This window comes from Colobus angolensis, unplaced genomic scaffold (genome assembly GCF_000951035.1).
Source record: "Colobus angolensis palliatus isolate OR3802 unplaced genomic scaffold, Cang.pa_1.0 Scaffold140, whole genome shotgun sequence".
In the NCBI taxonomy this organism is placed as follows: Eukaryota; Metazoa; Chordata; class Mammalia; order Primates; family Cercopithecidae; genus Colobus; species Colobus angolensis.
The window spans coordinates 1,397,962-1,420,065 of NW_012114489.1; positions in this window are offsets into that span (position 1 = coordinate 1,397,962).

Sequence of the window (22,104 nt, forward strand, 5' to 3'; positions counted from 1 at the left end):
ACTTTGCATTGAAACTCAGGGCTGCCCTGTCACAGTGGAAAGCAACACAGGGCAGAATCCAGCCAGCATCCACAGAGGGAGCATTTACGCCAGGCCTAGCCAGAGGGGAATTATCCATCCCAGTGGTCAGAACCTGAGTTCTGGCAAGCCTCACTTCAGTGTTCCAACTAAAGTGCTCTGGGGTACTAAATAAAGTTGAGAAGCAATCCAAACCACAAAGGACTGCAATTCTTGGCCAAGTCCTGCTGCAGTGCTAGGCTTGGAGCCAGTGGACTTGAGACATCAGCCAGGGCAGCCAAGGGAGTGCTTGTGTCACCCTTCCCCCAACCCCAGGCAGCACAGCTCACAGCTCCGGGAAAAACTCTTTCCTTCTCCTTCTCAAAGAGAGGAGAGGGAAGAATAAAGACGACTTTGTCTTGAACCTTGGATACCAGCTCAGCCACAGTAAGACAGGGTATTGGGAAGAGTTCTAATGCACCCATTCTAGGCCCTAGCTCCTGGATGATATTTCTATACACACCCAGGGCCAGAAGGAAACCCACTGTCTTGAAGGAAAGGACTCAGTCCTGGCAGGATTAATCACCTACTGACTAAAGAGCCCTTGGGCCCTGAATAATCAGCAGCAATACCATGGCAGTATTCACCATGGGCCTGGGATAAGACTCAGAGACATGCTGGCTTCATAACCCAGCACGTTCATAGCTGTGGTGGCTAAGCAAAGAAACTCCTTCTGCTTGAGAAAATGAGAGGGAAAAGTAAAGGGGACTTTGCTTTGCAAGTTGGGTACCAGCACAGCTGCCGTGGGGTAGAGTACCAAGTGGATTCTGGGGGTCCCTGATTCCAGGCCTTGACTGTTAGACGTTTCTACATTTGCCCTGGGCCAGAGGGGGACCCATTGTCCTGACGGGAGAGTCCCAGGCCTGACAGCATTCACCAAAAGCTGACTAAAAAGCACTTGGGCCTTGAGTGAACATTAGCAGTAGCTACACAGTACTTGCAGTGGCCCTGGGGCAGTGGTAACCACAGGAAGAGATGATTCTACTTGTGGAAAGAAGAGAGAAGAGTAAGGACTTTGTCTTGTGGCTTAAGTGCCAGCTCAGATACAGTAGAACAGAGCCCTAAATAGATTCCTGAGGTTTCTGATTTCAGGCCCTGGTTCCCAGACAGTATCTGGGGACCTGCCTGGGGCCAGGGAGAACTTGTAACACTGAATGTAAAGACACAAGCCTGGCTGGCTTTGCCACTTGCTGATTGTAGAACCCTAGGGTATTGAGGAAACAGGCGGTAGCCAGGCAGTGGTTACTGTAGATCGTAGACAAGATCCAGTACCGTGCTAGCTTCAGATGTGGCCTCAGTACACTCCCAGAGGTGGTGACCACAGGAGTGCTTCTATCACCACTGTCCCAACTCTAGGCAGCTCAGCACAGAGAAAGAGACTGTTTGGGACTAACTCTGCCTAGTAATCCAGAGATTTCTTCTAGATCTTACCCAAGACGACCAAGGCAGTACCTCTCCAAGTCTGCATGAGCCACAGCATTACTGGGCTTGGGGTGCCCCCTAATGCAGATACAGGTGCAGAGACCAAAAACTTAGGTTATAACACTGATATAGTTTGGATATTTCTCCCTGACCAAATCTCATGTTGAAATGTAATCCGCAATGTTGGAGGTGAGGTTTCATGGGAGGTGTTTGGATCACGGGGCCAGATCCCTCATGAATGGCTTGGGCCATCTCCTTGGTGATAAGTGAGCTCTGGCTCTGACTTCACATAAGATCTGATTGTTAAAAAGTGTGTGGCACCTCCCCCCAACTCTCTCTCCCTTGCCCCTGCTTTAACCATTTGATGTACCTATTCCTCCTTCACCTTCCTCCATGATTGAAAGCTCCCTAAGTCTTCACCAAAAGCTGAGCAGATGCCAGAACCATGCTTCCTGTAAAGCCTGCTGAACCATAAGCCAATTAAACCTTTTTGCTGGCCAGGCATTGTGGCTCATGCCTTTAATCCCAGCACTTTGGAAGGCCAAGGTGGGAGGATCACTTGAGCCCAGGAATTCGAGACCAGCCTGGGCAACATAATGAGAACCTGTCTCTAGAAAAATAAATAAATAAAAATGAATCTGTTTATAAATTACTCATACTCAGGCATTTCTTTATAGCAATGCAATGACTAATACAGACAATTGCCACCAAGGAGTGGGCCATTGCTATACAGATACCTAAAATGTGGAAGCAACTTTGGAACTGGGTAATGGGCAGAGGTTGGAAACTTTGGAGGGCTAAGAAAAAGGATGATGAGGGAAAGTTGGCAACTTTTTAAAGCACGGTTACATGGTTGTGACCAAAATGCTGATGGTGATATGGACAGTGAAATCCAGGCAAACAAGGTGTCAGATAGACAAATTAATTGGGAACTGGAACAAAAGTCACACATGTTATGCCTTAGAAAAGAACTTGTCTGCATTCTGTTCATGCCCTTGGGATCTGTGGATGTTTGAGCTTGAGAGTGGTGACCTAAGGTATGTGGCAGAAGAAATTTCCAAGGAACAGTGTTCAGAAAGTAGGGTGGCTGCTTCTAATAGCCTATGCTCACACAAAGAAAGGACTTAAAATTGGAATTTATATTTTAAAGGGAAGCAGAGAATAAAAGTCTGGAAATTTTGCTGCCTAGCTATGTGGCAAAGAAAGAAAAAGCTTTTTGGGGAGAGAAATTCAAGCAGGCTGCAGAGCAACCACTTGCCAGAAAATTTTGCATAGCTAAAAAGGAGTTAAGTACTCTTATCTAAAACAATGGGGAAAAGGCCAGGAAGGCATTTCCAAGACTTTTGTGGCAGCCTCTCCCACCACAGCCTCAGGGGCCTGGAAAGGAAGAATGGCTTCTTGGGCCAGGCCCAGGGCCCTGCTACTTTGTTCAGCCTTGGGAGGCTGCTCCTTGCATCCCACCATTCTAACTCCAGCCTTGGCTCAAAGGGGGCCAGGTACAGCTCAGGCTGCCACTTTGGAGAATGTAAGCCATAAGCCTTGGTGATTTCCACATGGTATTTAGCCTGTAGGCATGCAGAATGCAAGAATGAAGAACAGTTGGCACCCTCCACCTAGATTTCAGAGGATGTATGGAAAAGCCTGGGTTCCCAGACAGAGGCCTGCTACAGGTGCAGAGCCTCTTCAGAGAACCTCTACTAGGGAAGTGCCAAGGGGAAATGTGGGATTGGAGCTCCCATACAGAGTCCCTACTGGGACATTGCCTAGTGGTGCTGTAAGAAGGGGGCACCATCCTTCAGATCCCAGAATGGTAGATCCACTGGGAGCTTGCACCCTGCATTGGGAAAAGCCACAGTCACTCAATGTGTGAGAGCAGCCATGGGGGCTGTGTCTAGCAAAGCCACAGGAGCAGAGCTGCCCAAGGCTTTGGGAACCTACTCCTTGCACCAGTGTGCCCTGGATATTGGACATGGAGTCAAAGGAGATTATTTTGGAGCTTTAAGATTTAATGACTACCCTGCTGGGTTTCAAACTTTCATAGAGCCTGTAGCCCTTTTCTTTTGGCTTCTTTCTCCCTTTTGGAATGGGAATATTTACCCAATGCCTATGTCCTCACTGTATCTTGAAAATAAATAACTTCTTTTGATTTTACAGGTGGAAGGGACTTGCTTTATCTCAGATTAGACTTTGGACTTGGGACTTGAGTTAACACTGGAATGACTTAAGACTTTGGGGGACTACTGGAAAGGCATGATTATATTTTGCAATGTGAGGATACGAGATTTGCCAGGGGCAGGGGCAGAATGATATAGTTTGCATATTTGTCTCTGCCCAAATCTCACGTTGAAACGTAATCCCCAATGTTGAAGGTGGGGCTTGGTGGGAGATGTTTGGGTCATGGGGCCAGATTCCCTTGGTCTCACATGTCGGTATGAAGAGACCACCAAACAGGCTTTGTGTGAGCAACAAGGCTGTTTATTTCACCTGCGTGCAGGTGGGCTGAGTCCGAAAAAGGAGTCAACAAAGGGTGGTGGATTATTATTAGTTCTTAACAGGTTTTGGGATAGGCGGTGGAGTTAGGAGCAATGTTTTGCGGGCAGTGGGTGGATCTCACAAAGTACATTCTCAAGGGTGGGGAGAATTACAAAGAACCTTCTTAAGGGTAGGGGAGATTACAAAGTACATTGATCAGTTAGGGTGGGGCGGAAACAAATCACAATGGTGGAATGTCATCTGTTAAGGCTATTTTCCCTTCTTTTGTGGATCTTCAGTTGCTTCAGGCCATCTGGATGTATACTGCAGGTCACAGGGGATATGATGGCTTACCTTGGGCTCAGAGGCCTGACATTCCTATCATCTTATCTTAATAAGAAAAGCAAAACAAAATAGTTAACTGTCAGAGCAACGAAAAATTTTGGGGGTGGTATGGAGAGATAATGGGAGATGTTTCTCAGGGCTGCTTCAAGCGGGATTAGGGGTGGCATGGGAAGCTACAGGGAGTGATTCAACTGAAGAAAGATTTTGGGGTAAGGGGTGATATTGTGGGGTTGTCAGTGTCAGGCCTTTGAGCTCAAGCTAAGCCAGCATATCCCCAGTGACCTGCACATATACATCCAGATGGCCTGAAGGAACTGAAGATCCACAGAAGTGAAAATAGCCTTAACAGATGACATTCCACCATTGTGATTTGTTTCTACCCCACCCTAACTGATCAATGTACTTTGCAATCTTCCCCACCCTTAAGAAGGTTTTTGTAATTCTCCCCACCCTTGAGAATGTACTTTGTGAGATCCACCCCCTGTCCACAAAACATTGCTCCTAACTCCACGCCTATCCCAAAACCTATAAGAACTAATGATAATCCACCACCCTTTCCTGACTCTCTTTTCCGGACTCAGCCCGCCTGCACCCAGGTGAACTAAACAGCCATGTTGCTCACACAAAGCCTGTTGGGTGGTCTCTTCAAACGAACACGTGAAACATTTGGTGCCGAAGACCCGGGTCAGTGGGACTCCTTCGGGAGACCAGTCCCCTGTCCTCACCCTCACTCCATGAAGAGATCCACCTAGGACCTCGGCTCCTCAGACCAACCAGCCTAAGGAACATCTCACAGATTTTAAATCGGGTAAGCGGCCTCTTTTTACTCTCTTCTCCAACCTCTCTCACTCTCCCTCAACCTCTTTCTCCTTTCAATCTTGGCGCCACCCTTCAATCTCTCCCTTCTCTTAATTTCAATTCCTTTCATTTTCTGGTAGAGACAAAGGAGACATATTTTATCCTTGGACCCAAAACTCCGGCTCTGGTCACAGACTCGGGAAGGCAGCCTTCCCTTGGTGTTTAATCATTGCCGGGACGCCTGCCTGATTATTCACCCACGTTCCATTGGTGTCTGATCTCCGCGGGGACGCCTGCCTTGGTCATTCACCCACATTCCCTTGGTGGCAAGTCAATTGCGGGGACGCCTGTTTTGGCTGCTCAACCACGTTGCAGCCCAGGGCTGCTCCCCGCCCCCCGCCCCCTTTCTCCGTGTCTCTACCCTGCTCTTTAAACTTGTCTCCTACACTATGGGCAACCTTCCATCCTCCATTTCTCCTTCTTCTCTCTCAGCCTGTGTTCTCAAGAACTTAAAACTTCTTCAACTCTCGCCTGACCTAAAATCTCAGCGTCTTATTTTCTTCTGCAATACCGCTTGGCCCCAGTACAAACTCGACAGTAGTTCCAAGTGGCCAGAGAATGACTCTTTCAATTTGTCTATCCTACAAAATCTAGATAATTTTTGTCAAAAAATGGGTAAATGGTCTGAAGTGCCTGACGTCCAGGCATTCTTTTACACGTTGGTCCCTCCCTAGTCTCTACTCCCGGTGAGACTCATCCCAAATCTTTCTTCTTTCTCTCCTGTCTGTTCCTTCAGTCTCCACCCCAAGCTCTGAGTCCTTTGAATCCTTCTTTTCTACAGACTCATCTGACCTCTCCCCTTCTCCCCAGCTGCTCCTCACCAGGCCAAGCCAGGTCCCAATTCTTCCTCAGCCTCTGCTCCCCCACCCTGTAATCCTTCTATCACCTCCTGTCCTCACACCCAGTCTGGCTGACAGTTTGATTCCATGACTAGCCCTCCCCCAGCTGCCCAACAATTTCCTCTTAAGAGAGGTGGCTGGAGCTGAAGTCATAGTCAGGGTACGTGTGCCTTTTTCTCTGTCAGACCTTTCCCAAATCAGCCAGCGTTCAGGCTCTTTCTCATCAGACCCCACTAAATATATACAGGAATTCCAATATCTAACTCCGTCCTACAATTTAACCTGGAGTGACTTAAATGTCATCCTAACTTCTACCCTCTCCGCAGATGAACGGGAAAGAGTTTTTTTCTCTAGCCCAATATCACACTGATAACCGCTGGCTTCATGAGTCAGACCTCCAGGAAGGCATTAGAGCAGTTCCCCGAGAAGATCCCCAGTGGAACTATCAGGCCGATTCCCCAGGTATAGCTAGGCGAGATTACATGGTTTCCTGCCTAGTTGAAGGGCTTAAAAAGGCAGCTTACAAAGCTGTTAATTATGACAAACTTAAAGAAACTACCCAAGGTAAAGAACCCAGCCCAGTTCATGGCCCGTTTGGCAACAACCCTTAGACGCTTTACCGCCCTAGACACAGAGGGGCCAGAAGGCCGTCTTATTGGCTATGCATTTTAGTACCTAATCCCCTCCTGGCATTAGAAAAATGCCCAAAAATTAGATTCTGGCCCTCAAACCCCACAACAGGACTTAATTAACCTCGCCTTCAAGGTATACAATAATAGAGAAGAGCTGCAATTACTTGCCTCTGCTGTGAGAGAAACCCCAGCCATATCTCCAGCACACAAAAGCTTCAAAACGCCTAAGCCACAGCGGTCAGGCATTCCTTCAGGATTTCCTCCCCCAGGATCTTGCTTCAAGTGCCGGAAATCTGGCCACTGGGCCAAGGAATGCCCGCAGCCTGGGATTCTTCCTAAGCTGTATTCCATCTGTGTGGGACCCTACTGGAAATTGGACTGTCCAACTGGCCCAAGGCTCTGACTGACTCCTTCCCAGATCTTCTCGGCTTAGCAGCTGAAGACTGACACTGCCCGATCGCCTTGGAAGCCTCCTGGAGCATCACAGACACTTTGGGTAACTCTTACGGTGGAGGGTAAGTCCGTCCCCTTCTTAATTAATATGAAGGCTACCCATTCCACATTACCTTCTTTCAAAGGCCTTTTCCTTTGCCTCCATAACTGTTGTGGGTATTGATGGCCAGGCTTCTAAACCTCTTAAAACTCCCCAACTGTGGTGCCAACTTAGACAGTATTCTTTCATACACTCCTTTTTAGTTATCCCCACCTGCCTAGCTCCCTTATTAGGTCGAAACATTTTAACTAAATTATGGGCTTCCCTGACTATTCCTGGGCTACAGCCACACCTCATTGCCACCTCTTGTCCCAGTTCAAAGCCTCCTTCACATCCTCTCCTTGTATCTCCCCACCTTAATCCACAAGTATAGGATACCTCTACTCCCTCCTTGGTGACAAATGATGCACCCCTTACCATCCTAATAAAACCTAATCACCCTTACCCCGCTCAACGCCAATATCCCATCCCACAGCATGCTTTCAAGGGATTAAAGCCTGTTATCACTCGCCTGTTAAAGCATGGGCTTCTAAAAACTTTCCTTACAATTCCCCCATTTTACCTGTCCAAAAACCAGACAAGTTTTACAGGTTAGTTCAGGATCTGCGCCTCATCAACAAAATTGTTTTGCCTATCCACCCTGTAGTGCCCAACAAGTACCCTCTTTTGTCCTCAATACCTTCCTCCACAACTCACTATTCCATTCTTATCTGAAAGATACTTTTTTCACTATTCCCCTGCACCCCTCATCCCAGCCTCTCTTTGCTTTTACCTGGACTGACCCTGACACCCATCAGTCCCAGCAGCTTACCTGGACTGTGCTGCTACAAGGCTTCAGGGACAGCCCTCATTACTTCAGCCAAGCTCTTTCCCATGATTTACCTTCTTTCCACTCCTCTGCTTCTCACCTTATTCAATATATTGATGACCTTCCACTTTGTAGCCCCTCCTTTGAATCTTCTCAACAAGACACCCTCCTCCTGCTCCTTCAACATTTATTCTCCAAAGGGTATCGGGTATCCGCCTCCAAAGCTCAAATTTCTTCTCCATCCGTCACCTACCTCGGCATAATTCTTCATAAAAACACATGTGCTCTCCCTGCCGATCATGTCCGACTGATCTCTGAAACCCCAATACCTTCTACAAAACAACAACTCCTTTCCTTCTAGGCATGATTGGATACTTCTGCCTTTGGATACCTGGTTTTGCCATCCTAACAAAACCATTATATAAACTCAGAAAAGGAAACCTAGCTGACCCCATAGATCCTAAATCCTTTCCCCACTCCTCTTTCCATTCCTTGAAGACAGCTTTAGAGACTGCCCCAACACTAGCTCTCCGTGACTCATCCCAACCCTTTTCATTACACACAGCTGAAGTGCAGGGCTCTGCAGTCGGAATTCTCACACAAGGACTGGGACCACGCCCTGTAGCCTTTTTGTCCAAACAACTTGACCTTACTGTTTTAGACTGGCCAGCATGTCTCCGTGCAGCGGCTGCCACCGCCCTAATCCTTTTAGAGGCCCTCAAAAATCACAAACTATGCTCAACTCACTCTCTACAGCTCTCATAATTTCCAAAATCTATTTTCTTACTCACACCTGACGCATATACTTTCTGCTCCCCGGCTCCTTCAGCTATACTCACTCTTTGTTGAGTCTCCCACAATTACCATTGTTCCTGGCCCCAACTTCAATCTGGCCTCCCACGTTATTCCTGATACCACACCTGACCCCGATGACTGTATCTCTCTGATCCACCTGACATTCACTCCATATCCCCGTATTTCCTTCTTTCCTGTTCCTCACCCTGATCACACTTGGTTTATTGATGGCAGTTCCACCTGGCCTAATCACCACACACCAGCAAAGGCAGGCTATGCTATAGTATCTTCCACATCTATCACTGAGGCTACTGCTATACTGCTGTATCCCCCTCCACTACCTCTCAGCAAGCCGAACTCATTGCCTTAATTCGGGCCCCCACTCTTGTAAAAGGACTACGCGTCAATATTTATACTGACCCTATATCCTGCACCACCTTGCTGTTTTATGGGCTGAAAGGTTTCCTTACTACGCAAGGAGGATGTAATGCCTCTTTAAAAAAAACTCTTCTCCAGGCCACTTTACTTCCAAAGGAAGCTGGAGTCATTCACTGCAAGGGCCATCAAAAGGCATCAGATCCCATGGCTCAGGACAATGCTTATGCTGATAAGGTAGCTAAAAAAGCAGCTAGTGTTCCATCTTCTATTCCTCATGGCAGTTTTTCTCCTTCTCATCTGGCCACTCCCACCTACTCCCCCACTGAAACTTCCACCTATCTCTTCCCACACAAGGAAAACGGTTCTTGGACCAAAGAAAATAATCTCCTTCCAGCCTCACAGGCCCATTCTATTCTGTCATCATTTCATAACCTCTTCCATGTAGGTTACAAGCCGCTAGCCCACCTCTTAGGACCTCGCATTTCCTTTCCATCATGGAAATCTATCCTCAAGGAAATCACTTCTCAGTGTTCCATCTGCTATTCTACAACTCCTCAGGGATTGTTCAGGCCCTCTCCCTTCCCCACACATCAAGCTCAAGGATTTGTCCCTGCCCAGGACTGGCAAATTAACTTTACTCACATGCCTTAAGTCAGGAAAGTAAAATACCTCTTGGTCTAGGTAGACACTTCCACTGGATGGGTAGAGGCCTTTCCCACAGGGTCTGAGAAGGCCACTGTGGTCATTTCTTCCCTTCTGTCAGACGTAATTCCTCAGTTTGGCATTCCCACCTCTATACAGATAACAGACCAGCCTTTTCTAGTCAAATCACCCAAGCAGTTTCTGAGGCTCTTGGTAGTCAGTGGCTCCTGGTTTTACCTCAAACTGCCACCCTTAAGTCTCTCTTTAAGTGGATAGAAGATCTTCAGTGACAAAGTACACTCCAATACTTTAACCCTGATGAAGTCCTATTCTTTACTTTTATATTCACTCTTATTCTCATTCCCATTCTTATGCCACCCTCTACCTCTCCCCAGCTATCTCCACCACACTATCAATCTCAGTCACTGTCTCCTAGTCGTTTCTAATCCTTCTTTAACAAACAATTGCTGGCTTTGCATTTCTCTTTCCTCCAAAACTGGGGAGGCCTCGATTTACTCACTACAAGAAAAAAAACAGGGGGGTGAAGTCTTTTTCACCTCTTGGTCTGAAGGGGCAAGCAAGGGAGCAATTCTAGGAGTCTAACAAGATCTAGTGCTAAAGGAGAGGGGCTGTAGCCTTACACAGAGGAATGCAGGCATCGCAGAAAGGTAGAAGTAGGGAAATAGATACCTCAACCTCATTCTCCTTTGGCCCTCTGATCTCCTGCCAGTGTTTCTCACTGGCCAAATCCAATGAGAAGGCAGCTGGCAAAGGAGTTCCAGGGGATGTGGTGTCTGAAAGTTAGTTTTCTGGGCACAGAGCAGGGTGGAAAAGGCTGGAAAGTGGATACAGAAGGGAAAATGGGAATATTCAGTACAGTTTCCAATTCACACCATGATTGGCGGAGCCTAGATTACGTGATCATGACTTGACTTCCAGGGACCTTAGAGAAGCAAGCCTCTGGCATTTTCAGAATATATACTGGGAACCAGGGTAGGTTCAAATGATAGGGGAGAAAGACTAGCCATACAAACGCCAAGTGTCTTCTCAATGGTCAAGAACAGGACCCTGGGAAACACCGACATTCAAGGTGGAGGTGTTTAAAAAGTACACTTTGAAAGGCAACTGAAATGGTGTGACTTAAAGAGGAATGAAGGAAAACCAGGGGAGACAAGAGTAACACAAGCAGAATAAGCAGAATTATCAGTGTCAGGGGTTCAGAAGAGTTGCCTGAGAAAAGAATTGTTTCTGTGGGGTGGAAGACATGGAAACTGTATAACCAAAAAGTGAATGAGAGAGGATTGGGTGCTGAAAGTGAATGTATATTACTTTTTCTAGAAGCTTGGCTTTTTTTGAGGAAAAGGAGAGAGACAGAATAACTCGTTGGGGGTCATTAATTTGAACGAAAGTTTAAAAAAATGAAAAGGATACTTGAGTGTTGTTTACATGTGTGGAAAGAGCTTGTGAATAAAGGGGTAGTGGAGGTACATTAACCACTAGCTGCTTTGTTAAAAAGTGAGATTATTCCACTTATGCTATTTATGGTTTGTACTTTTAACTTATTTTCATATCGGGAACTATATCGGTGCCATAATTTTTAACTGTGGTAAAAAATTGACATAAAATGTACGATTTTAACTCTTTTTAACTGTAAAGTACATTAGGGTTGACTATATGCACATTGTTTTGTGACAGATTTCTGAAATTTCTTCATCTTGAAAACCTGAAACTCTATACTGTTTCAACAATTCCCTTCACCCCCTCCCCACCCAACCCCTGGCAACCACCATTCTACTTTCTAAGAGTTTGAAGACCCTAGATTCCTTATAGAAATGAAATCATGCAGCATTTATCTTCATGTGAATGGTTCATTTCACTCATCATAGTGTTCTCAAGGTTCATCCATGTTGTATATTGCAGGATTTCCTTCTCTTTTAAAGATGAATAATATTTCATTGTATGCATATAACACATTTTCTTTATTCAGTCTTTTTTTTTTTTTTTTTTTTTGAGACGGAGTCTCGCTCTGTCGCCCAGGCTGGAGTGCCATGGCCAGATCTCAGCTAACTGCAAGCTCCACCTCCCGGGTTTACGCCATTCTCCTGCCTCAGCCTCCGGAGTAGCTGGGACTACAGGCGCCCGCCACCTCGCCCAGCTAGTTTTTTTGTATTTTCTTTAGTAGAGACGGGGTTTCACCGTGTTAGCCAGGATGGTCTCGATCTCCTGACCTTGTGATCCGCCCGTCTCGGCCTCCCAAAGTGCTGGGATTACAGGCTTGAGCCACCGCGCCTGGCCTATTCAGTCATTTTTTAATGGGCATTGATTCTTTGGCTATTATAAATAATGCTACATTAAACAATGATGTGCAAATATCTCCTTGAGATCCAGTTTCCAATTCTGTTACGTATATACTCAGAAATGGGATTGCTGGATTATATGGTAATTCTATTTTAATTTTTAAAGGAAACTCTATACTGTATTCCATAGAGCTACAGCATTTTACATTCCCACCAAACACCACACAGGGTTCTAATTTATCTACAACCTTGCCAACACCTGTTTTCTATTTTTTAAATAGCCATCCTAATAATGAGTATAAAATGGTATCTCATTGTGGTCTTGATTTACTTTTACTGAAAGATTAGAGATGTTGAAAATATTTTCATGTGTTTATTGGCCATTTCATTTCTTCTTTGGAGAAATGTCTACACAAGTCCTTTGCCCATTTCTAAATCGAGATACTTATTTTGTTTCACTTTGAGTTGTAGAATTTTTTAGATTGTTGTTATTGTATAGAAACACAACTGATTTCTGCATGTTGATTTTATATCCTGCAACTTTGCTGAATTTGTTTATTCTAAGAGGTTTTTTTTTCTGTTTTTAGACAGAGTCCCACTCTGTTGCCCAGGCTGGAGTGCAGTGGCATCATCACAGCTCACTGCAGCCTCAACTGTCCAGGTGCAAGCAATCCTCCCACCTCAGCCCCCTGAGTAGCTGGGGCCACAGGTGTGTGTCACCATGCCTGGCTAATTTTTCAATTATTTGTAGAGATGAGGCTGTCTATGTTGCCTAGGCTGGTCTTGAACTCCTGAGCTCAAGCAATCCTCCTGCCTCAGCCTCCCAAAGTTCTGGGATTACAGGCATGAGCCACTGTGCCCAGCCTTATTCTAACAGATTTTTATGTGTGGAATCTTTAGGGTTTTGTACATACAAGATCATGTCATCTGCAAACAGGTATAATTTTACTTCTTCATTTCCAATTTGAATGCCTTTTATTTATTTTTCTTGCATAATAGCTCTGGCTAGTACATTCAGTACTATGTTGAATAGATGTGGCCAGAGTAGGCATTCTTGTCTGGTTCCTGATCTTAGAGTAATTTTGTTTTTTAATGTTGAGTAAGATGTTAGCTGTTGTTGATTTTTTTTATATATATGACCTTTATTATGTTGAGGTAATTTCCTTTTATTACCAGTTTATTAGTGTTTTTATTATGAAAATGTGTCAAATTTTGTCAAATGCTTTTCTACATCAATGGAGATGATCATGTGCTTTCTGTCCTTCATTCTGTTAATGTGGTGTATCCCACTTATTGATTTTTATATATAGAATCTTCCTCGCATTTCAGGAATAAATCCCACTTGGTCACAGAATGTAATCCTTTTAATATGCTGCTGAGTTAGAATCGGTAGTATTTTGTTGAGGATTATTGAATCAATATTTATCAGCAATATTACTCTGTTGTTTTCTTTTAGTATCTTTGTCTGGTTTTGGTATCAGGTTAATTCTGGCCTTATAAAAATAAGTTTGGAAATATTCCCTTCAATTTTTGGAGTAGTTTGAGAAGGATTGGTGTTAATTCTTTTTTAAATGTTTGGCAGAATTCTTCAGTGAAGCCATCTGGTCATGGGTTTCTCTTTGTTGGGAGGTTTTTGATTATGGATTCAATCTGGTTACCAATTATAGATCTGTTCAGATTTTTAATTTCTTCATATTTAATCTTGGTAGGTATATGTTATTAGGAATCTATACATTTCTTCTAGGCTATCTAATTTGTTGGCCTATAATCATTCAATTGTTTCATAGCAGTCTCTTTTGATGCTTTTTATTTCTGTGGTTTCAGTTGAAATGTGTCATCTTTCATTTCTGATTTTTATTGAGTGTTTTTCTTTTGTTCATTAGTCTAGCTCAGAAGTATTTGTCAATTTGTCGATCTTTTCAAAAAGCCAACCCTCAGTTTTATTGATTTGTTCATTGTTTTCTACTTTCTTTTTCATTTATTTCTTCTCCAATCTGTCTTATTTCCTTCTTTTAACTTTGATTTTATTTACTTCTTTTTTTTTTCACTCCTTGAGGTGTAAAGTCAGGTTGTTAATTTGAGGTTTTCCTTCTTTTTGTATATAAGCATTTACTATTATAAATTTCCTTCTTAGGACTTCTTTGCTACATCCCATAGGTTTTAATATGCATTTTTGTTTTCATTTGTCATGAGATATTTTCTAACTTCCCTTATATATTTCTCTTTGACTTATTGTTTGTTCAGGAGTCTGTTTATAAATTTTCACATATTTATGATTTTCCAGTGTTTCTGCTATTGATTTCTAGTTTTACTTCACTATAGTTGGAAAAGATACCTGATATGATTTCAATTTTCTTACATTTGTTAAGACTTGTTTTGTGGCCTAATATGTGATTTACCCTAGAGAATGTTCTGTATGCACTTGAGAAGGATGTGTATTCTGCTGTTGTTGCATGGAGTGTTTTGTACAAGTCTGCTATGTCCAGTTGTTCTGCAGTGTTCAAGTCCTCTGTTTCCTTATTAATCACATTCTTCTCAAGTGCATACAGAATATTCTCCAGGTCCTTAATTTGTTGCCTAGGCTGGCCTTGAACTCCTGGGCTCAAGCAATCCTCCTGCCTCAGTCTTCCAACATGCTGAGATTATAGGCGTGAGCCACTGTGTCTGACCTGGGATTTTTTTCTGAATTTTCCTTTTATTTTTTTTTTTTTGAGGTGGAGTCTCACTGTCACCCAGGCTGGAGTGCAGTGGCACAATCTCAGCTCACTGCAACCTCTGCCTCCCAGGTTTAAGTGATTCTCCTGTCTCAGCCTCCTGAGTAGCTGGGACTATAGGCACGCGCCACCATGCCTGACTAATGTTTGTATTTTTAGTAGAGACAGGGTTTCACCATATTGGCCAGGCTGGTCTGGAACTCCTGACCTCAGGTGATCCTCCCGCCTCGGCCTTCCAAAGTGCTGGGATTACAGGCATGAGCCACTACACCTGGCCATTTTTCTGAATATTTTTGATCCACAATTGTTTGAATCCATGAATGCAGAACCTATGGATATGGAGGGCTGGCTGTATTTACTTTTATCAGAGAGCTTTATATTTCTGTATAGTTTTGTGTTGGTACTTAGCTTCCTTTTGTTTCAACGTGAAAGACTTGCTTTAGCATTTCTTGTAAGGCAGGTATAGTGATGATGAAGTCCATCAGATTTTGTTTGTATGTAAAGGTCTTTATTTCTCTGTCATTTTCCAAGGACATTTGTGGGATGTAATATTCCTGGTTGGCAGAGTTTTTTTCACTTTGAATATGTAATCTCACTCCTTTCTGGCCTAGGTTTCTCCTGAGAAACCTGCTCACAATCTTATGGGAGCTCTCTTGTACTTGATGAGTTGTTTCTCTTGCTGCTTTCAAGATTCTCTCTTTGACTTTTGACAGTGATTATAATGTCTCTCACTGTGGATCTCTTTAGTTTCATCCTAGGTGGACCTCTTTGAGCTTTTAGAATTTTCTATCTTAGATTTGGGAAGTTTTCAGCCATTTTCTTTCTTAGATTTGAAAGTTTTCAGGCATTATTTCTCCAAATAATCTTACTGCTTCTTTTTCTCTTTATCTTTTCCTTCTGAGACTCCCATATCATGTAAATTGATCCTTTGTATGGTGTCCCATAAGTCCCTTAGAGCTTCTTCCCTTTTCTTCAAGTTTTTTGGTCCTTTGATGGAATAATTTCAAATGTCTGTCTTCAAGTTTACTGATTTCTTTTTTCTGCTTGATCTAGTCTGCTGAAGTCCTCTAGCAAATTTTTCAATTCAGTTCTTGTATTTTTTAGCTCCAGAATTTCTGCTTGATTCTTTTAAGTAATTTCTACCTCTATTGATATTCTCATTTTGCTCATGCATCATTTTTCTAATTTTGCTTAGTTTTCTGTGTTGTCTTGGATTTCATTGAGCTTTTAAAGACAATTATTTTGAATTTTTAGTCTAGAAATTCATAGATCTCTATTTCTTTAGGGTCAGTTTCTGGAGATTTACTTTGGTTCCTTAATTGGGCAATGTTTTCCTGTTTCTTCCTAGGCCTTGTATTTTTTTTTTTTTCTGTAATTTTGGTATTTGAAATAATAGCCACCTCTCCCAGTCTTTATGAACTGACTTTGTACTGGGAAAGACCTTCACCAATAAATCAGGCTAGATAGAGATTCTGGGGCCCTTTCAACCCTCTTCTAGCTATACATTTTCTCTGGGCTTGTGCATATAATTTCATAATTAGAGAGGTTTGCTTATTTCTTTTTCAGGAGCTTGTTTTCTCTTGCTTTCTCTGGTATCTGTCCAAAGTGCTGCAGGTTCTTTGGCACTGCAACAAGCTGCCAAGGTCACCTTTGTTGTCAGCAACTCCAAGGAAATTTGCCATTAACCCATCAATGATTCAACTCAGGCGAGGCAAACCAATCCTTTCCTGGAAGCCCCCTGAAAAGCTAGAATGGTAGACATATTAGGTGGTACAAAAGTAATAGTAGTTTTTGCCATTGAAAGTTATGGCACCAACCTAATATATTCCATTCTTTTTCCCCTTCAAGAGAGAAGCTATGAGTTGATCATTTTCTCCTAATCATGCCAAGCTGTGCTGACTTGGGGGAGGGGCTATGGAGGAGGGACTATCACAGGTAAATGCAATGGCTTTTCTGACCTGTTTCAATGTGACTTTTCTTAGCTTTGTGCTTTCCTGGGGTACTGTAACTTCTTAACTTGTTCCTGGAGTTCTCATAAGGCTTTTTGGACCATATACTGTTAAGTGAGTGTTTCCTTTTAGGAATAAAGCCTGGGGCTTCCTATTCTGCCATCTTACTAAAGTCATTCCAGATAACATAATATTTAAACCGGAATTCCACTCTAGTGAATACACCATAATTTGCTTAACCAAATCCCTATCGTTGGACATTTAGGTTGTTTTTAGTTACTCCTTATTTTAATCAATAGTGTGGTAAATAATCTTTTAAAATTTCTTGATGTTTATAAATTTATAAATTATATGAGAAAACTGGAGATATTAAAATACAAAATATTTTTGTGCTTTTGAAAAGGGATATATAATCAATTCTGATAATTACTGAAAAAGTGTCATGGTAGAATATTGATCAATTAAGTGGTTTTTATTAGAATGCTTTTAAAAGGAAGGATGTAGCATTTATTTAAAAAGAAGAATGCCCTAGTTTTATTCCTTTTCAGAGAAGATTGCTAGATTAGAAGAATAGAAAAATACTATAAATATGATACATCTTGATATTAGTAGAACATCTGAAAATCGCTATCATGACACTCCTATAGGCATGTGAGACATAGGAGTGGTCATTGTACCATTAAGTACAATTCACAGCTCATTGATCAAAGAGCCTTGGTTACTGTATTGATGTTGATCTGGAGAATAGTGTGGTACTTGACAAAATATCAGCATATTTATTAGCTTTTTAGATGATATATAACTGACAGAGACCAGAGATAATGAAATCAAGATTTAAAATGTCCTTGATGGACATAAATAGTAGTTTAAAACTAAAAAGATCAGATTAACCATGGATAAATGTACATGCCTATATTTTAGCTTATGCAAAATCAAGTGCAGAACTATAGAAGACAAGCGAGCTGGCTTGGAGGTAGCTTTTTTCAAGAATGTGGGTTGACTGCAAGCTCAATATGAGCCATCAGTATGCTATACTTTCTTAAAAAGGTAACAAAATCATGGTCAACATAAACAGAAGAGCAACCCAGTCTCCCTGCTTGCCATCAAGTCTCCTCTGGAGTGGTGCATGCTATTCTTGGTCTCATCCTTGTTTAGGTAGACTATGACAAAACAGAATAATCTGACAGATGACTTAAAAAATGGTTTGTTGAGTTATATTAATATTATATAAGGAGGAGTTGAAATAACTGAGGATGTCCATTCTAGGGGAAAGAAGACTAAAGAGAGTTAAGATAATTCTCTCCAGATAGTTGTTGAAGTGGGTGTAATTTGTTCTGCATTCCTCTAGATGATAGGCCTAGAGGTTCACTAAGTAGAATTTATGAGGAAAAGGAGTTTAGAGATAGTTTGTGCTAATCATTACACTTCTGACTACTGGGGGTCATCTTTATACCAAACTATCTCTTGCTTAAGAGAGCTCACTGGCACATGAAGTAGGGAGAGGTAGTGTGGCAGAATGGAAAGACTGGTCTTTGAAGTCAGTTAAACCTGGGTTCAAATCCTTGAAGATCTTGTAAAATTTTCTGAACCTTTATGGACTTTGGTTTTCTTAGCTAAAAAAAGGGGATAACAATGTTTACCTTAACATGTTATTATCAAAATGACAAATGTTAAGTTTCTGGCACATAGAAGTTCCTTCAATAATTATAGGCATTATTAGCTAGGATGTTGTAAAGAACATTCTTACATCATCTGAATGTAGGATGGTCAGGTTGGTTAACTTCTAAGCTTCTTCAAACACTAAAATTTGGTTCTGAAATTGTAACCACTACTCAAAAAATAACCCATAGATGTCACCTAAATTGACAGAGTAGTGAATTCCAGGGCTTTGTCCCTCCATAAAAAATATTAGCTGCAATAAATGGAGAGTATCAACTTTCACAGAACTTACGAATAAAAAGTTAAAGCAACCAGGGGAAATCCTTAGGAAGAAAGAAACTGCCAAACTGTGTTAAGATAGCACTGTGGCATTTTGTTTCCCACTTGCCATTCCTTACTTCCAGATAGCCGGTGTCTATGAAAATGGCAGCCTGTACTCCTGGTGCAGGTTGCTAGTGCCAGAGGGGGAGATACAGACTTATTTCAAAGAATGATTGGTTGTGGATTTTTAGCTGTCTGGTGGAAACCTGAAAGACTGGTGCAAGGGCTTGTCTTTGTTTCACCAGAGTCAGATAATCCCCAAGACTGTGATGGCTTAACATTAACCATTTCTCAATAAAAGAAGTGCAATATTTGGCCACATGGGTCAAGTGATAATTGTTGACACAAAAGATAGACAAACAAACAAACAAAAGCCTAGGAAGAAAAAGGTTGAAATGAAATACAAAGAGGAATAAAAACATTTAAATGCATTCACATGTACTGAGGAATAGAGAAGGGCATGTACATGCTCACAACTGGATGTGTGCTCAGAGAAGGCCTAGAACTACCCTAAGGTTTTATCTGTGACTGACTTTAAGGCTCTTTACAAAAAGGGAGTGGAGTGAAGATTAAAGCAGAAGTGAAAGTGGCCTGGTTAAGCATTAAAGTGATATGCCAACCCTGAACCAATCCAGTGTCTTAGAGAGTCTCTTTCTTTTTCTTTTCTTTCCTTCCTTTTGTTTTAGTTCCAGTCATTTAAGGCATTCTCTTTTAAAGACACAATCTGAACTCTAAGTTATAAAACACATACTTCAGTGGCTGCATATGACAAATAATATAAAATTTACTTTTAAAAGTTTAGAAAAGTCACTAACCAAACAATAATAAGTCACAACAAGAGAAACAATAGCATGGAGGGAGGAGAATCTGATGTACAAGTTGAGATGTTATAATATTCAAAATGTTCTATTTTCAACAAAAATACATGATGCCTTCAAGAAACAAGAAAATCTGATTCATTCCCAAGAAAAGATAAATTAATAAATATTGTCCTTGAGGAAGCCCATGAATTGGCCTCACTAGATAAAAACTTTAAATCAACTGCAATAAAACATGCTCAGAGAGCCAAAGGAAACCATGGACAAAGAACTAAACAAAATCAGAAGAATAATATCTCACCAAGTAGAATATTTCAATAAAGAGATAGAAATTATAAAAAGGAGCCAAACAGAAATAATGAAGATGAAAAGTATAATGACTGAAATGAAGATTCATTAGGGGGATTCAACAGCAGATTTGATCAGGCAAAAGAAAGATCCAGTGTACTTGAAGATTGGTCAATTGATATAATCCAGTTTGAGAAGCAGAAATAGAAAATAATGAAAAAAATGAACAGTCTAAGAGACCTGTGAGGAACAAAACAAACAAATATATACTTCATGGGAGTCACAGAGAAAGAGGAAGAGTAGAGAGTAAAAAATTTAAAAAAAAAGAATATTAAAAAAATAAAGGACAGAAACTCAACAAATTTGATGAAGCACGTGAATCTATACATCCAAGAAGCATAATGACCTTGAAACAGGATAACTCAAAGAGACCTACAAATAAGTATTAAATTGTCATCAGTTTAAAATAATGGGTTATAATACATTATTGGCAAGCCTCATACTAACCCCAAATCAAAAACATACCACAGATACACAAAAAATAAAAATCAAGAAATTAAAACATACCACCTGAGAAAATTATCTTCATTAAAGGGGAGGCAGGAAGGAAAGAAAGAAGAAAGAGAAAATGGCAAAACAACCAGAAAACAAATAACAAAATGGCAAGAGTAAGTCCTCACTTATCAATAATAACATCAAATGTTAATGGACTAAACCCTCCAATCAAAAGACACAGAGTGGCTGAATGTATGAAAAAATAAGACCCAATGACCTGCTGCCTACAAGAAACTCACTTCACTTATAAAGATATACATAGACTGAAAATAAAGGGATGGAAAAAGGAACTCCATGCCAATGGAAACCAAAAAGGAGCAGGAGTCACCATACTTACATCACAGAAATAAATTTTTTGTTTGTTTGTTTTTGTTTTTGAGGCGGAGTCTCGCTATGTCACCCGGACTGGAGTGCAGTGGCCGGATCTCAGCTCACTGCAAGCTCCGCCTCCCGGGTTTACGCCATTCTCCTGCCTCAGCCTCCGGAGTAGCTGGGACTACAGGCGCTCACCACCTCGCCCGGCTAGTTTTTGTATTTTTAGTAGAGACGGGGTTTCACCGTGTCAGCCAGGATGGTCTCGATCTCCTGACCTCGTGATCCGCCCGTCTTGGCCTCCCAAAGTGCTGGGATTACAGGCTTGAGCCACCGCGCCCGGCCAGAAATAAATTTTAAGACAAAAACTGTAAGTTGAGACAAAGAAGGTCATTATATAATGATAAAGGGGTAAATTCAGCAAGAAGATATAACGATTGTAAAGATACATGCACCCAACACTGCAGCACCCAGATACATACAGCAAATATTATTACAGCTTAAGCGAGAAGTAGACCCCAATACAATAACAGCTGGAGACTTCAACACCCCACTTTCAGCATTAGAGAGATGTCCAAGACATAAATTCAACAAAGAAACTTCAGACTTAATCTGCACTATAGAACAAATGGACCTAATAGATATTTACAGAACATTTCATTTAATGGCTGTAGAATACACCTTCTTCCCTGTACCACATGGATCATTCTTAAGAATAGACCATATGCTATGTCACAAAACAAGTCTTAAAACATTAAAAAATTGAAATAATATCAAGCATCTTCTCTGACCACAATGGAATAAAACTAGGAATATAACAAGAGGAATTTTGGAAACTATACAAACACATAGAAATTAAACAATATGCTCCTGAATGAGCAGTCAATGAAGAAATTAAGAAAGAAATTGAAAAACGTTTTGAAACAAATGATAATGGAAACACAGCATACCAAAACCTATGGGATACAGTGAAACCAGTACTAAGAGACTAAGGGAATTTTATAGCTATAAATGCCTACATCTTAAAAGAGAAAAAACTTCAAACAAACACTCTAAGGATGCATTTTGAACTAGAAAAGCAAGAGCAAACCAAACTCAAAATTAATAGTAGAAAGGAAATAATAAAGATCAGAGCAGAAATAAATAAAATTGAAAAAAAAATAAGAGCAACAAAACAAAAGGTGGTTTTCCAAAAGGTAAACAATATTTACAAACCTCTAGACAAACTAAAAAAAGGAGAAAAGACCCCACTGAATAAAATCAGATATGAAAAAACAGACATTAAGACTGATATCACAGAAATTCCAAGGATGATTAGTGGCCACTATGAACCATTTTATGCCAATAAATTGGAAAATCTAGAAGAAATGGACAAATCTGTAGTTACATACAACCTACCAAGATTGAACCATGAAGAAATCTGAGATATGAACAGACCAATAACAAGCAA